Source organism: Cucurbita moschata, unplaced genomic scaffold (genome assembly GCF_002738365.1).
Source record: "Cucurbita moschata cultivar Rifu unplaced genomic scaffold, Cmos_1.0 Cmo_Scf00068, whole genome shotgun sequence".
Classification (NCBI taxonomy): domain Eukaryota; kingdom Viridiplantae; phylum Streptophyta; class Magnoliopsida; order Cucurbitales; family Cucurbitaceae; genus Cucurbita; species Cucurbita moschata.
The window spans coordinates 103,135-122,596 of NW_019268584.1; positions in this window are offsets into that span (position 1 = coordinate 103,135).

Below are 19,462 nucleotides of genomic sequence, written 5' to 3' on the forward strand. Positions count from 1 at the left end.
AAAGAATGAAGTTTCATGTTTTAAATTTTGGGTGGATTACAATCGAGAGTAATTTAGAGTTATTGTATTTCATTAATGTATTTTAAGACTTTTAATTTACTTTAGGTTACAATTACATAATGGTTAATTATGGCCATTAAGTATGAATGTTACAACTCTTGGAATGCTTTGTAGTTTCATTTTGAGGCTATATAAAGCCATGTATGTTGTATTTGTAAGAAGACTTGAAAAATATAGTAAAATGAGCATTTGTGCTTTCTTTAGCCAATGGGTAAGTTTCTTTGCAATTCTATGTAGTTTAGGTTGCATGTAGAATCATTCAAGCTCGACATGATCAATCTTGCTTGTGGAGTGATTCGAATCTCAAACAAGTGTTATTGCCTTCAGATATTTGATCAACAAGAAACATTCAAGCTAGACATGATCGATCTTGCTTGTGGGGTGATTCGAATCTCATACAATGTTCTTGCCTTGAGATATTCGATCAACAAGGTAATCCGAATCTTATTCCCCTTGTAGTTGATTCCTTATCTTATCTTATCATTTGGTAACTTATCATGAGTATTTAAAAATACTTAGTAAGTAACCCCCACTATTCAGGTTAAAAAAATGCAATCACATACAATCATGGTGGGATATATCTTTTCTTAAGACATCCTGACCTTATTCTCTACTTCAAGTTCGAGTAAGGTTTGATGTGTAGTACTTTTCTATGTACGAAACACACATGCGCACATGGATCCATTAAGTGAGCTCGTATACATACCTCATGGGTCTAATGGCAGGCTAACGAACACTAACGTTGCCAGAAACCACAGAGGGAAAGGAGCATTCATAATATCATAGTGTACATAATAAGAAAGTGTACACATGTGTACTAATCATAACGAGAAAGTCTCTCGATGTATTTGACATGCGAAATGAATGAGGTCCTATAGTTTCAAATCATGATACATAGTTATGATGCAAATCATACCTCCATTTTATTTTTCATGACATAGCATTCCTATGAGACATACATACGTCTACTAGACAAATATTTTATGGTTAATATACATAATGTCTCATAGGCATAACGTGAACATGTTAACATAATACGCGTGGTGTAATATGTGAAGGTTCAAGCATTATATATCATTCATATCGCAATGTATTCATTCATATCATAAAATAAAATGTAATACCCCTAAGTTTCTTAAAATAATTAGTGACGTCAACTCATGTCTGCTTAAATCATAAATGCGGAAATTCATAATAGACATTTTTAAAATAAGGTCATGGACTTACATAATCAATTCAAAACATGAAATTCAACCGTTTTAAAGGAAAATCAAGCTTGACACAAACACCTAACAAAATTGACTGAAATCCAATATGTCCTATCATGTACTAACTTAAAATTCAAGACATTCAAAACATTCAACTGCCCTATTCTTGTCTACTCTGACTTCCATGGCCTACCCAACTTTCACCTTCATCAGTTCATAGGATCTTTACCTTTACTGGAGAGATTAAGTAAGTACGTGGCTTGAGTATTTTATAAAATACTCAGTAAGTGACCCAACTGTTGGAGTTCGATACATAAACACATGCACTATATGAGTGAGACCTATCTTTTATAAACATTAATGATGTTAATATAACACATGCGGAAGCAATCAGGATCTTAAGCACTTTTTGAACATCAATTATAGTAAATAACTAGCATGTTCATAAGTATTAAAACATAATGAGTTTGAATACTAACCTTTTGTAGTTCAAATTCCTTTTTCCTCACGAACCGGTTTCGAACCACCACTAGTGTCTTCTCCAATATCCTCCGGCCTTAGAACGGGATTGTGGAATCCGGTGAGTGACTAAACTTGGGAGGGATTTTGTATATGTGAAGAGAGTATTTGTGAGAGGTTTTTCTCAAGGTTTTTCAACGAGAAGACCTTTCATGTACCATGATCACTCTATTTATAGAGTCATGTTTGCATGTTCATGCAAATTTGAGATCACCAAATTTTGACACTCAAAATTTCACTCAAATGTTTGGGATTATGTGGCAAGCATGTTTGGGTTAACCAAATTTTGACACTCAAAATTACACTCAAACTTGTGGGGTTTACTTGGCAAGCATGCAAGTTTAGTTAAACCAAATTTTGACACCTCAAAATTCCACTAACATGGATTTTTCCATTAAATGAAGTCAACATTTTGACTTTCTTCATTTTAATTCAACAATTAATTTAAATAATTAATTTCAAATTAAAGTAATATTAAATCATTAATTAAACTATTTAATTAATATTTAATATTAATTCAAATGTCAATCCCAATCAATTCTGACACATAATTGATTAAGATATTTAAATCTTATTTAAATATATCAGATTCTCTCTTTTTGTTTAATTTGTAAATAAAACAAAAATGCGGTTAAATATATCGTATATATGTAGGGCATATTCCCTAATTTGAATTCGAACACTTCGAACTCACTCGTCACACTGTTCTGTTGTTTAGTCCGATATGAGATAGCAGAGGGACCTAATGGACCTATAGATCATGGGCTCCAACGATCCAAGATTAATCAACAACACTCGTTAACTACTAGGACACTCCTCTATAGCCTAGTAGTTGCACTCCCCTCACTATAGATATATTTCTGTCCATTGGATATAACCGTGATTAATAAGTCGATCCTTCACAGGTTGTTCGTAGCTAAAGCTTGGTCAATTAGCCATTTTACCCCTGAAGTTGCTTCTTGTTCCTTATGTCCCACCAATCCTCTTATGAACAATTGGTTTGTGGTCCAACCAGTAAACTGAATCCCTCTAAGGACAATGAGAGGGTGGGGCTCCTTGTCCTAAAACTCATAGTTTGTAAACAAAAACATATTCTATTTTCAATAAAGTTATTAATATTGTTTAATCAGTAAAGATTGTTATTGAGTAAAGTGAACTTTACGATCATTAATCCAAATCCAATAAACTAAGAACACTCTGGCTATAGTATGATTACTTGAACTATACGTAGAGACATAAGAGTGGATCAAGTTCCAGTATATAGTCAAAATGATCTATAGTATACGGATACGGCTGAGTACCTTATTCTGGGGACACTATGGATGAGGCCCACTTTTGTATATGATATAAACAATGTGATCACTAAATTGTACATGTGGAGACATGTGAGTGGGGGCGTCCTATGCAATGAGTATTGCATAAGATCGAACCATGAAGAAAACCACTCTCACTTTATAATGTCGTTTACTGTTGAAACTGATTTTCTTTTCATTCGATAACCTAGGTAACTCAGTTTTAATCCTGTGCTAACCATGAACTCCTGTTTATTCAGAATTATCCTTAGATTTGCGTGGGTGAGAGTGACTCTAGTTCGCTGACTCGATAGGTCTCCCATTTTAGGGGTAAGACTGGGTAAATGGCTGGGGACGTGGGGTGCAGGACGGAATTTACTCCTACCCACTTTTAGGGATAAAAGAGAGGTAGTTCCCTTATGCACTAACTCCAGGTCTTGAACAAGGGGCCCCACTCTCTCATTGGCCTGAGAGGGATTCGGTTTACTGGTTGGACCACAAACCAATTGTTCATTAGAGGATTAGTGAGACATAAGGAACAAGAAGTAACTTCAGGGGTAAAATGGTAAATTGACCCAGCTCTAGTTACGAACAACCTGTGAAGGATCGACTTACTAATCATGGTTATATAAAATGGACAGAAATATATCTATAGTGAGGGGAGTGCAACTACTAGGCTATAGTGGAGTGTTCTAGTAGTTAACGAATGTTGGTTAACCAGGTTAATGAGTTTAACCGGTTAATCTTGGATCGTTGGAGCCCATGATCTATAGGTCCATTAGGTCCCTCTGCTAGCTCATATCGGACTAAACAATAGAGCAGTGTGATGAGTGAGTTCGAAGTATTCGAATTCAAATTAGGGAATATGCACTACATATATACGATATATCTAACCTTTCAATCTCCATTTCTAAAAGCATTCTTTTCTTTTTCAATCTCTACTTTCTCCTTCAAAAGGCGTTCGTTCAACGATTTCAACGTCTGCAACTAAGACTTCTCCACAGATTTATCCACGGTAGATTTTGGTTGTTGCTCTAAATCTCTGTTCTCCTTCTGATGATCTGGAAGTTTCTTTGGCTCGTTCGCCGATCGCGTGTTCAATCCAGATTCCTTCTTCGATTTTCTCGTCTCCTATATCGCAATTTTGACAAATCTGCTGCGTATCCTCTCGTTTCCAACGGCTTCCACCGCCTCACAACTACTACCATCATCTTTTGCTCTGCCGTGTTCTTTCGCTTTCCGATCTTCATTTTGGCCATCAAGAGAAGACCTTCGTTTGTTGCGTCATCCAAGGCTAGGTTGATTGTTTCTTCAATCTTTTTATCAGCTCGACAATTATTTACAAAATGCCCCTCTGCCACAGTTGTAACATTTTTCTAAGTTACAATCGTTCGCATAGTGACGATATTTGTGACATTTGTAGCATTGAATGTTGGAGTAAATTGATCGGCCACATTTTCCTCGACTGCGTCCTCTTCCACGCAAATTTGCTTGGCTCGACTGTCCCTTCTTCTTATAGTATTCTTCATGACTGCTGCCTTGACCACCATGACCATTTTTACTACTTTCACGACCAAAACCTCTACCTTCAAATTTTTTAGAGTAGAGTACCTTTTCATCTTTGATTGACGCCTTGGTTTGAAGTGCTCTATCGAGTGTTTTCTCCTTCTCCTTCTTACATTGCTCGTGTGCCTCAAGAGAACTGGCAAGCTCGTCGACTGTGAACGTCGTTAGGTCCTTTAACTCTTCTATGGCGCATAAAACATTCTCAAAGTTGTTGGTTAATGACCTTAAAATCTTCTCCAAAACCCGCGTCTCGGCTAACATTTCTCCATTTCAGTTGAGTTGGTTACCACAGGTTGTACATGTGTGATGTAGTCAGATACACTTTCTGACTCCCTCATCTTCATGCTCTCCGACTTGCCACAAAGAGTTTGGAGACGCACTTGCTTGACTTGGTCGATTCCTTTGAACACTTTTCGTAAACTTGCCACAAAGAGTTTGGAGACGCACTTGCTTGACTTGGTCGATTCCTTTGAACACTTTTCGTAAAGTGTCTCACAAGAGTTTGGAGACGCACTTGCTTGACTTGGTCGATTCCTTTGAACACTTTTCGTAAAGTGTCTCACTCTTCTTTTGAAGTAGTTGCACTGGCAAGCTTCTCAAAGCCTGACTCGTCAACGACTCGGAACAACATGTATAGTGCCCCCTTATCCTTTGATCGCACCTCTTTTAATGCCTTGTTTCATGCCGCTGTATCACCCGTGGTATCTTTTGGTTCTTCTAACCCTTCTTCGACCACCTCCCATGCATCTTGAGAACCGAGAAAATCTTTCATATGAATGCTCCAATTCTCGTAGTTTTTCTTCGTTAGTCGCGGTAGGGGTATTTGACCCGTCACATTCGCCATTGGCTTGATACAAATTTGTTAAAGAAAACTCATAAATTTGTTAATTAAATCTCACACACACCAAATTTCTATTGCTTCTCTGTTTCTTTTCTTTTTTTCTCTGCTCTGCTCTGCTTTACCGTTTTACACTAGTAATAACAAATGTATTTATAAGGTCTTCTAAAACTAAATATAGACATCAGAATGCCACGGTTTCCTAACCCATAAAACGTCATTGTTCCTATAAAGATGCTTGGCCGAAAATCTTTAACACTCTTGGCCTTTTGCTCTGAGACTCACTTTTGGATTTAAAACCCACTAAAATTCTCCATGGGTTATCCGATCCCTGCCACTTCCTTACGATGAATCTCTTACCCTTATCCCCACACAAATAAATAGAGAATTTGTGAAAATGGAGAATGAAATAGATGGTGGGGATGATGACAGGGAATGGACATTTGCTACCTGTGGCCCTTGCACATGTCGTGTTTTATGATTGTAGGACATATACTATGTTATGTATATGCTATGATATACGATATGTTGCATACAAGTTACGGTATGAAGTAATATACACTATTCTAAGACTATGAGACATTAGAAAATAATGTATTGTTAATTATTAAAAATATGAAATGAATCAAGTATTTATATCTCATAGGAACACTATGCTGTGAATTGATTTGAGGTATGACTAGTGCCATGAATATATGTCATGCTTTAATGGTATGGGACCTCATGCATTTTGTATACCACGTACATCGAGATACTTCTATATATGTTTAGTACACCCTATGCCTATGCGATAAGATAAGGAATCAACTACCAGGGGAATAAGATTTGGATTACCTTTGTATCGACCCAAAAAAAAGAGAATAATAATAAAAATAAGTAAATAATAATTAAAAAAAAGGAAAAAAAAAAAGTAAATTATGGACTCTCCACCTTCCCCAAATATCTCCCCAACTGTAAATGATCTGCAAAAAAAAAAACTAAATAAAAAAAAATGGCAGATTTTGGGAAGAGAAAAAAATCTGAGGAAAAAAACAAAAGAAAGATCACAGATTCTGGGAGAGAAGAATTGGAGACGGCCTTCCATTCAAGCAGATTTAATAGGAATGGAAAGAGATAAAAAAGTTATCGCTAAGTTAGATCTCCTTTTCTTTTATCTTTTGACAGAGATTGAAAAGTTATCTTAGATCTCTTTTTCAATTATTTAGATTTTTGGATATCGGATTGAAAATCAAAATTAAAAAGTTATTTGAGATCTCTTTTTCAATTATTTAGATTTTTGGATATCTGATAGAAAATCAAAATTGATTGAAAATGGTTTTGTCAATTGCATCTAAATGTAATCATCATTGTTACGAAAGAGAAGAAAACAGACTAGATTGAAAATTATTAATGATAGTAGTTTTAGGAAGAGGAGAAAACGTAATAGATTGAAAGAGGAAAGAGAAGAAAACAGAATAGATTCAAAAATGTGTTCGGTTAAGATAATAGGAAAGAGAAGAAAAAAAAAATTAAAAATGGCTTCTGTTAATTGATAGTCATGCTGGGAGGAAAAGAAAACAGAATTGATTGAATATTGTTTTATAATTGCATAGTCATTTATATGAAAGAAAAAGACGACAGAGAGAATAGAAATAAAGCGGTACAACATAAAGAAGAAAATGGAAGATGTGAGAAATTATTAATATAATATTATAACAAACCATAGTTTGATTTAATGATGGAAGCAGCATGAAATAATATTGACATATTTTCAATTTAAGTTTTACTGCAACCAAAATTTAGAAACAATGAAAACGTGGAATTTGATTTTTACTAAGACCGGTTTAGAGCTGTATTTCACATTGTTAGTTGGATTATTAATTAAAATGTGAAATACAAATGAAAGGTGACGAACAGTTCGATATGAAGCGAACTCTAGCAACCTTTGAAGCAGCTCACGAGGAACGGGAGCTTACGTTAATTAAATTAGGGAATCTTCAGCTAAGACCAACCAGGTAAGTGGCCTTACTATAGGATAGGCTAAAAATTGTATGAGTTACGATGTTGTATGAACTATGTCGTACGATGCGGTATATGAGTTATGATGATGTATGACTTATGATGATGTGTGGGTTATGAAACCTGATGATGTGCTCAGTATATATATATTTTGATGAATGTCGTACTTGACATGTTTGATGCACTTTGTGGCAATATGATGAGTATGATGATTGCGTGACGTTTACCTTAATATGATGATGTTTTCCATATTGAGCATGCTATATGATGATGAGTGCCATATTGCATCATGTCGTTAGATCGACATAGGACACAACCCTAAGAGTGTGAAAATGATATTAATATAAATATCCACGAGTATGTGTTACCTAGAGTAACAAAGAGATGAGACTAGAGGGTTGTGTCAGAAGAGACATTATGATGGATTTAGAGGGACCTCATGCATATTGTATGTTCATAAGCATAGAGCTACTTCCCTTAGAGATGATGAGTGCGGATGCGCACCGTATGATGAGCGCGTATGCGCATAGGTGCGAAAGCACACAGATGAGGGTGTTCATGAGGTGCATGACACTATGGGGTTCCGCTGACCTCCGGACGTCGCTACAGATTAGCTTGACCAGAGGGTCCAGGGGGTGTGCGAGCTCCCTAGGGATTCACACTCGCACGTGTGAGTCGTGTGTAGGGAAGTACTACACATCCAATTTGTCCGAGACTGGAGGCCACCCCTAAGATGATTAGAGATAGGTCCCTAAATCATGATTGCATGTGTTTGCATTTGCATGGCCCCCTATAGTGGGGCCACTTACTGAGTATTCTTTGAAATACTCAGGCCGTGTGCCACTTCATTTTTCAGGTAAAGGCAAGGCACACTTGTACGGAGGATAGCGGCATCGCGAGTAGAGACTGTGGCACGTGCATAGGGTAGACTCTTACTTAAATTTCTAGTCTTAAGTTAGAATAGGTTGTTTTGCATTTCATTGTTTTAAACTATTTTGTATTTGTTTTTGTTTTCTCTAAATTTGAGTATTTCATATTTAAACACGTAAGACCATGGCTGTGTTTTCCAGAGAAGAAGTTGTTTTAAACGTTTTTTTTTAAATTTACGTTATCAATTATGTTCATGTAAGAGTTATATTTCCGCATTATAGATGAGCATGAGACGTTAGTAGCGACTCTGAGTATGTGGAAATTTAGAGTCATTACAACCTTGTTGATCGAATATCTCAAGGCAAGAACATTGTTTGAGATTCGAATCACTCCACAAGCAAGATCGATCATGTTTAGCTTCAATGATTCTTGTTGATCAAATATCTCAATACAAGAACACTTGATTGAGATTCAAATCACTCCACAAGCAAGATTGATCATGTCGAGCTTGAATCATTCTACATGCAACCTAAACTACATAGAATTGCAAAGAAACTTAGCCATTGGCTAAAGAAGAGCACAAATGCTTCTTTTACTATATTTTCCAAGTCTGCTTATAAATATAACATACATGGCTTTATATAGCCTCAAAATTAAACTATTAAAGCATTCCGTAACATTCATACTTAATGACCATAATTAGCCATTATGTAAATGTAACCTATAAAGTAAATAAAATGTCTTAAAATACAATAACTCTAAATTACTCTAAATTGTAACCCACTGAAAATTTACAACAATCAAACTTTATTCTTCTTCAATGTAGCATGAATTGAAATATCTTTTGATAATTTTGAAAACCTTTTCTTCACATCTTCATTGAAATATATTGTATGATTGATGTCTCTTGGTTCATATCATTCTCCACTTCTTCAAGAGGATTCGTCCTCGAATCTATTTGTGAAACTTTGCTGCAAAAAATAAGTTATGGAAATACGAAGGACCTCACAACACTCTCTCGCGAGTATACACTCAAGAAAATTTTAGGACACTCTTTTTACACTCAGTTACACAAATGAAGCTCTCATTCTCACCTCTCAAAATTTTAAATAGAGCAAAGATTGAATTTTAAACTCTAGGTCGATTAAAAACTAAAAAGATGAAAATAAATAAAATCAAATTGAGAAGAAACGCAAAGGAAACATATATCCGATCTCGAGCCTAAAGCTCTGATACCAAATGATAAGATAAGGAATCAACTACAAAGATTCGGATTACCTTGTTGATCGAATATCTCAAGGCAAGAACATTGTTTGAGATTCGAATCACTCCACAAGCAAGATCGATCATGTCTAGCTTGAATGATTCTTGTTGATCAAATATCTCAAAGCAAGAACACTTGATTGAGATTCGAATCACTCCACAAGCAAGATTGATCATGTCGAGCTTGAATGATTCTACATGCAACCTAAACTACATAGAATTGCAAAGAAACTTATCCATTGGCTAAAGAAAGCACAAATGCTCATTTTACTATATTTTTCAAGTCTTCTTACAAATATAACATACATGGCTTTATATAGCCTCAAAATGAAACTATTAAAGGCATTCCGTAACATTCATACTTAATGACCATAATTAGCCATTATGTAAATGTAACCTATAAAGTAAATAAAATGTCTTAAAATACAATAACTCTAAATTACTCTAAATTGACAACCTTTTCTTCACATCTTCATTGAAGTATATTGTATGATTGATGTCTCTTGGTTCATATCACTATGTATTGTTAATCATGAACAATATGACAAGAATCAAGTATGTATGTCTCATAGGAACGTTATGTCGTGTTTTAATGTTAGGGCTCTCATGTATTTTATATGGGACGTGCATCGGGATACTTCCCCATTATGATAAGTACAGACACATACCTTACAATATTTATGTTCCTTATGATATTATGCGGGTCTTTTCCCTTCATGGTATTTGGTAGTGTGAGTGTGCACAAGCTCGACGAGGCAGACCCACAGAGTACTCTTATACCAACCCACCTGGTGGTGAATGTGCACATTCATGGGTCGTGTGTACGGAAGTACAACATATTCAACTCTTCTCGGACTGAAAAGCAAAGCCCAAGCCCATGCCACAATGTATTTATGAAAGGATAGGTCCCACTATATTACACGTGATTCATATTCCGACCCTAACAGTGGGATTACTCACTGAGTATTTATTAAAGTACTCAAGCCACATGCTACTCTTATTTTAAAGTAAAGGTAAGATACCCATTTACGAATGACAACGTTGCGTTGAAGGCCAAGGAACAAAATTTTGGGTACTTGCATTCATGTTATTTTTAATGATCCTTAGATTAGATCAGGGCACTACTTTATTTTTATTTAAACTAATGTTATCTATTTTCCACTATGTTGTTCATAAGCGTTTAGACAATAGTTTGGAACAAGAATCGAGCTCCCACTAGTAGGCAATAAGCGTTTAGATTTTGGGTCTCCTACTCTCAGATTTCTTCCAAATTCGAGAGCAATTCTACACCATTTCGATTCAAACTTGTTCTCACCATGCTGAAAGTGCCTAGAAACCATTCTCCCAGTCCAATTCATCATTGAAGAGCTTCAAGGAAAACTCAAAATTTTAATCCGAGAATACACGAGAATACGTCAAGCAAGGACGATCCCAATTGCACCTCCAAGGAATGTTTCCATAGAAGACAACGAAGAGAAATAACCTCAAGAACAAGCCCAATTGAAGAAAATCTGTTTTAGGCTCAAATTAGGGGTAAGTTTCAAAATCCTATCTACGGTCTCTTTTAATTCAGGATTCCTTCAGCTTCAAAGCAAGAAGTTACTTGTACTCCATTTTGACCAACTATGGAGCCAAGAAAGTTAACTTTTTCCATGAAAAAACTACCCTTATTAAAATTAGCATAAAGTTTCTCTTTTCTAAGCATAATCAAAACTTACCTAGCATGCTTCACATGGTCATACAAATTCTTTGAATAAATTAAAATACCATCATAATGTACAACAACATGCTTTCCTAAATATTCTCTCAAAACGTGATTCATTAAGCACATAAATGTACTAGGAGCATTAGTTAACCCAAAAGGCATAACAAGTCATTCATACAATCCAGCCTTAGTCTTGAAAGCTCTTTTTCATTCATCTTCTATATGCCTTCTCATTTAATGACATCCAGATTTCAAATCAATCTTTGTAAATAGATATGAACCATGCAATTCATCAAGTATATGGTCTAGCCTAGGAATAGGACGTCGATACTTTACCGTGATTTTGTTGATGGCTCAAGAATCCACGCACATGTGCCACGTTCCATCTTTCTTTGGCATCAATAAGACTGGTAGAGAATGTGGACTCAAACTCTCTCGTATATAGCCCTTCTCCATGAGCTCCCCAACTTGCCTTTGAATTTCGTTAGTCTCAGTTGGGTTTTCTCTATAAGCTGGCCTATTAGAAATGATTGAACCTGTTATGAAATCTATTTTATGTTCAATATCTCTAATGAGAGGTAGTCCTTTAGGTACTTCATCTTGGAACACATTCTCAAATTCTTGTAAAAGAGATTGAAACATACAAGGCAAATAAAAATTGTTATCGTTAGAGACCAAACTGTTGGGTTTTATGTCCTAAAACTAATAGTTTGTAAACAAAAACACATTCTATTTTCAATAAAGTTATTATTGTTGTTTATTCAGTAAAGATTGTTATTGAATAGAGTGAACTTTACGATCATTAATCTAAATCCAATAAACTAAGAACACTCTGGCTATAGTATGATTACTTGAACAATATGTAGAGACATAAGAGTGAATCAAGTTCGAGTATATAGTCAAAATGATCTATAGTATAAGGATAAGGCTGAGTACCTTATTCTGGGACACTATGGATGCGGCCTACTTTTATATATGTTATAAACAATGTGATCACTAAATTGTACATGTGGAGACATGTGAGTGGGGGCGTCCTATGCAATGAGTATTGCATAAGATCGGACCATGAAGAAAACCACTCTCACTTTATAATGTCGTTTACTGTTGAGATTGATTTTCTTTTCATTCGATGACCTAGGTAACTCGATCTTAATCCTGAGCTAACCATGAACTACTGTTTATTCGAAATTATCCTTAGATTTGCATGGGTGAGAGTGGCTCGAGTTTGCCGACTCAATAGGCCTCCCATTTCAGGGGTAAGACTGGGTGAATAGCTGGGGACATGGGGTGCAAGATGGAATTCGCTCCTACCCACTTTTAGGGATAGAAGAGAGGTAGGTCCCTTAAGTATTGACTCCTGGTCTTGAATAAAGGGCCCCAACCACTCATTGGCCTGTTCAGTTTACTGGTTGGACCACAAACCAATTTTTCATAAGAGGATCGGTGGGACATAAGGAACAAGATGCAACTTTAGGGGTTAAATGGCTAATTGACCAAGCTTTAGCTACAAACAACCTGTGAAGGATCGACTTACTAATCATGGTTATATCAAATGGACAGAAATATATCTATAATGAGGGGAGTGCAACTACTAGGCTATAGTAGAGTGTCCTAGTAGTTAACGAGTGTTGTTGATTAACAAGGTTAATGAGTGTTGTTGATTAACAAGGTTAATGAGTTTAACCAGTTAATCTTTGATCGTTGGAGCCCATGATCTATAGGTCCATTAAGTCCCTCTGCTAGCTCATATCGGACTAAACAATAGAACAGTGTGACTAGTGAGTTCGAAGTGTTCGAATTCAAATTAGGGAATATGCGCTACATATATACGATATATTTAACCACGTATTTGTTTTATTTACGAATTAAACAAAAAAAAAAAAGAATATGAGATATTTAAATAAGATTTAAATATCTTAATCAATTATGTGTCGGAATTGTTTGGGATTGGCATTTGAATTAATATTAAATATTAATTAAATAGTTTAATTAATGATTTAATATTACTTTAATTTGAAATTAATTATTCAAATTAATTGTTGAATTAAAATGAAGAAAGTCAAAATGTTGACTTCATCTAATGAAAAAATCCATGTTAGTAGAATTTTGAGGTGTCAAAATTTTGTTTAACTAAACTTGCATGCTTGCCAAATAAACCCCACAAGTTTGAGTGTAATTTTGAGTGTCAAAATTTGGTTGACTCAAACATGTATGCTTGCCACATAATCACAAACATTTGAGTAGAATTTTGAGTGTCAAAATTTGGTGATCTCAAATTTGCATTTGAATGAACATGCAAACATAACTCTATAAATAGAGTGATCATGGTACCTGAAAGGTCTTCTCGGTGAAAAACCTTGAGAAAAACCTCTTACAAACACTCTCTTCACATATACAAAATTCCTCCCAAGTTTAGTCACTCACTGGATTCCACAATCCCGTTCTAAGGCCGGAGGATATTGGAGAAGACACTAGTGGTGGTTCGAAACCGGTTCGTGAGGAAAAAGGAATTTGAACTACAAAAGGTTAGTATTCAAACTCATTATGTTTTAATACTTATGAACATGCTAATTATTTACTATAATTGATTTTCTAAAAGTGCCAAAGATTCAAATTGCTTCCGCATGTGTTATATTAACATCATCAATGTTTATAAAAGATAGGTCTCACTCATATATTGCATGTGTTTATGTATTGAACTCCAACAGTTGGGTCACTTATTGAGTATTTTATAAAATACTCAAGCCACGTACTTACTTAATCTCTCCGGTAAAGGTAAAGATCCTATGAACAGATGAAGGTGAACGTTGGGCAGGCCATGGAAGTCAGAGTAGACAAGAATAGGGCAGTTGAATGTTTTGAATGTCTTGAACTTTAAGTTAGTACATGATAGGACATATTGGATTTCAGTCAATTTTGTTAGGTGTTTGTGTCAAGCTTGATTTTCCTTTAAAACGGTTGAATTTCATGTTTTGAATTGATTATGTAAGTCCATGACCTTATTTTAAAATGTCTATTATGAACTTCCGCATTTATGATTTAAGCAAGCATGAGTTGACGTCACTAATTAGCTTAAGAAACTTAGGGGTGTTACATTTTATGTTATGATATGAATGAAATATATGTTATGAATCTACGTTGCGATATGAATGATATATAATGCTTGAACCTTCACATATTACACCACGCGTATTATGTTAACATGTTCACGTTGTGCCTATGAGACACTCATAAACCATGTATATTAACGATAAAATATTTTTCCAGTAAACCTATGTATGTCTCATAGGAATGCTATGTCATGAAAAATAAAATGGATGTATGATTTGCATCATAACTATGTATCATAATTTGAAACTATAGGACCTCATTCATTTCGCATGTCAAATACATCGAGAGACTTTCTCGTTATGATTAGTACACATGTGTACACTTTCTTATTATGTACACTATGATATGCATGCTCCTTTCCCTTTGTAGTTTCTGGCAACGTTATTGTTCGTTAGCCTGCCATCTGACCCATGAGGTATGTATACGAGCTCACTTAATGGATCCATGATATGAACCACGACCAAGAAATTTCCATACCTCAAGGTCCAATTACAAGGACGAGAGCCAAGAAGCTACAACAAACTTTATACAGTTATATTCAAGCTATGGTGAGCTCATCAAAGGAAATTCTAGAAGACGTTGGAGACCTCCCTTATATGTTGTGCAAAGTTGAGGTTCAAGAAAGAGATGAATTAAATGCACTTTAAGTTGCATTTAATGAACTCCGCTGAATTTATGAAACTAGTCCAAGGATGACTAATAAGCACATTTTATTAATTGCATTATTTAATTATAGTTTAACTATTTGTTTGTCATATTTAAGCTAGTTTTAAATATAGGAGTTAAGGTTATATTGTAACCCACCTAGGTTACTATATTCCACCATTAACTAGCCATTTTAATATGGAGGTTAGGGGTATTTCTCATTTACTAGCCCATTTGAGGTTCAACAATGGGCTAGTAAATGAGAAATACCCATTTAATTTGGGAGTTACCTATGATATAGGTTAAGGTTGTAAACGCTATATAAAGCTTTCTTTTCTTTGATTAGACATCAGATTTTGGAATTAAGAATAGAAGTTCTATTTTAGCTTTGTTGAGAGCTAAACTTTCTTTGCAAATTCTTGTGTTTAGAACTTGCATGTAGAGTCATTCAAGTTGTATTGATCAAACCTCTTGTGGAGTAATTCGAATCACGAGTTTAGAAACGAGTTTTCTTTACTCTTGATCTTGATCATCAAGGTAATCCGTTCCATACTTTCCCTTGGGTTGATATCCATATCAATCCATGTGCGCATGTGTGTTTCGTGTATAGAAAAGTACTACACATCAAACCTTACTCGAACTTGAAGTAGAGAATAAGGTCAGGATGTCTTAAGAAAAGACATATCTCACCATGATTGTATGTAATTGCATTTTTTAACTTGAATAGTGGGGGTTACTTACTAAGTATTTTTAAATACTCAAGTCACGTGCTACTTCTTTTTTAGGTAAAGGTAAGCCAACAATGTATGAATAACTGTGTTCTTGTGGAGACGATGGAAGTGAAGTCAAGGTCAAGGTAGTTGCATTTGCATTTGATGTAGTAGCCCTTAGATTTGATAAGTGTGTTGCATTATTTTAAATTATTGTATTTTGATTTCGATATTTGTTGGTTTAAATGGTTTTTTATGAATCTCTGAGTCCATAGCATTGTTTTAGTAAATTATTTTAAAGGATTTCTACACTTGGTAATCATGACATGCATGTCGTTGGGACCTTATTTTTTAATGGAAAATTAGAGTCGTTAGAAAATAAGTAATCGATTGTACTCGATATATAATCTAAATTTTTTTAATTCTCGTAGTCATTTAAAATGCACTTTAAGTACATCAATTGATAAACTTTAATAATATATAAATTAGATATATTTTATGGTGTATCAAATTGTTTATGTAATAGTTAAAAATAAAAACAAAAGTCCCGGTGGAAGGAATGAAAATCATGATGAGTTGAGAGAATTCTCGTGAATCCAATTGTCCATGCTAGATTGAAGAAAAATACTTCTGGGTTGTTCTCACAAAGGTTTGTTCCACAAAACCAATAAAGATGCGACATTTTCATCCACTAACTTAGATCATTATTTAATAAGGTTGAGAACAACCATTTTTCCATGCGTCCAAGAACTCAAATTTGTGTAGAGGATTATTAATTACTATCTGCCAATCATATGCATTTTTCATTACCCAATTGATCAGAAAGCCATGTTCCCTTTTCTTACCAGAAAACCTCGAATGAAGCATGCCCTAATTTTCTCTCAAAGTCACACCAAACCAATGTCGTTTGAAAAAAAAAATTCTCCTTAAAATCCCAATTGAATTGGGATCTTAGATTGACGATATGCACGCCTAAGTCCATAGCCAATCCAAAATTTTAGGTTAGATACACCCAAACTAAGATAAATATATACATATAAATTTTAAGAAGTATACGAAAATAAAAACATTAAAATACGAAAATAAAACCATTAAAAGCCGAATAAATGTTATGTAAAAATTAAATAGTTTTATTTTTTGTTTTTTAAATTTCAAAACTTAAAATACAAACGAGAATTTCACCGTATGTAGATATATATATATTCTCTACTAACCTAAACCTTCGTCTTTAGATTTGCAATGAGGCTGAAGAGGTGGATTTGAAGGATTGTTCCAAATCACCACTTCCCACTTTACAAAATGAGCCCTTATATTTTCACTTTCTTCAATTGATCCATCAATTCAAACTTTCTTATAGAAATATCTTTCAAACCAAAAATAAAAAATTTTATTGAATTTTTTCATTTTTAGTTTCACAATTTTGAAATTCTACTCAATTTCTTACCCAATTTATTTCTACTCTCTATCATATGGATTTTTACTCGTATTCTTGATACAATAAAAATAAACTACGTAAAAAAAGCAAATAGACTTACTCTTGAAAATGAGACACAAACAACAAAAGACTGAGAATTTGCATGACCTTCTTTTCTTCAATTGTGTTGCGATTTGTTTTCGAATAGAGATTTATATCGTCCTCTTCTCCTGAAAATGAGACTTAATTCAAACATATAGTGGTAAATTCAGTAAAATAAATTGTAACAACAACAATGGGTTGATTAGAAGCAGTTTTGGAGTACTCTCTATGTAACTATTCAGATTTTCCATTTTTGCCTTATTTAGTTGATTGTTATTTTTATTTCTATATATGACAAGATATTATGTTATCATTTATTATGATCCGAGAAGGTGTAGTTTTCAACAAAGAAGTTATTACCTAAAAATAAAATAAATAATTAAATGTAATCTCCCCGGAAGGATTCGTGTTGGACTTTTATTACCTAATAGAAACATTATATCTCTGAGTTTCCTATGCCCAACCTTTTACCTTCCTTGAAAACGGTTTTCTCTCAAAACTTTCCTCCGGAACCTTGGGGTTGCTCTTCGGAGGAAGAATCGGGTAAGGAAGGCAAGGTTTTTGGAATAGGGTCGAGCTGCAGACGCACACCCAGCAACTCCGACCGCTTCACACGCATACATAGTGCGGGTCGGCTCGCACATGTATGAAATCGGCTCGGTTCCGTCAATTCCCGCAGCTCGACTTGGCGGCTTAGTTGGCCGGCTTGGCAACTAGGCTTAGCGGCAAGGTATCACTAGAATATATCGATTCCAAGGTTTTTTGCCCTTCTAAAGCTGTTTCTGCCCTTAGTTTTACCATCTGAGGTCAGTATGGTTCCTAAACTTTAAAGACAGATTAGGTCGGGGGTTTACTTTGATAAATAGCATGAGGTTTAGCTAGGGTATGTTATGAAAGGTTCCTAAGTTTTTATGTGGTTATTATAGGACGTATTTAACTGCTGGGATTAGCTCGTTGTGAGTGACTTCAACCAAGACCATCGAGGTAAGTGACCTTACTGTTGGAGTTAGCTTACTACGTGTTGTATGATGGTGCGTGCCCTGTGGCCCCTGCATGCACCATATTTATGTGATATGATTATGTGATGTAGATTGTGTTGACTGTAGATTGTGTATGTTATGTGATGTATGAATTATGTTGACTGTTTATGTTATGTGAAGTTATGAATGAGATGTTAGTATTATATGCAATGAATATGTTGATCGATGTCATAGATATACGTAGAATTATCAAGTCATGTCATGAGATGTTTATGCAACAGGAGTGTACTTTCATGTTATGTAGTATGCCATGTAATGTAGGTCATGTGAGATGCCATGTGATGTAAGAAACATAAATGCGATGTTAACACTGCTTATGTAATGCCATGTTAGATATGTTAAGGGACCTCATGCATATATGTATGTCACGTGCATCGGGATTCTTCCTCTTTATGATACGAAAGAATGAATTACGATATTTATGTTCGCCATGATATCATGCGGGCCCTTCTCTATTCTGTGGTGTCCGGCGACGTGCAACACGTTGTGCCCGACCAAGCCAGGCCTAAGGGGTACATATATGAGCTCGCCTGGTGGGTCCATGTATGCGTACATGGGCCATGTGTGAAGGAGTACCACACATCCAACCCTACCCAGAATAGAAAAGCGCCCAAGGCTATGAAAAGTTTATGAAAAGTTAGGTCCCGCTTATATATTGCATGTGTTTGAATTCGACCCCAACAGTGGGGTGACTTACTGAGTATTTCATAAAATACTCAAGCCACGTGCTACCTACATTTTTCAGGTAAAGGCAAGGTGCCAATGTACGGTTGACGGTGGAGCTAAGGACACCATGGAAGTTGGAGATGGGATATTTCTAGGAGTTTACCTATATTGACTGTTTTAAGTTATAGCATTCTGTATTGCTTTGTTTAGATTTATTTTTAAATTCAGTTATTGAAGGTTTATTTTTGGAGATAGGTTGTTTTGGATTTATGAATATTTACAAAAGACTTTGTTTTGTTTCCAAGGTTTTTTATGATGTCCGCGTAATGAATTATGTATGCATGGGTGACGTCACTAATCAGGCTAAAGAAAATTAGGGGCGTTACACTTTATTAACTCCAATTTGACATCAAAGGGTTGGATGGAAACTCAACCTTACCTACGTGTTCTTTTTT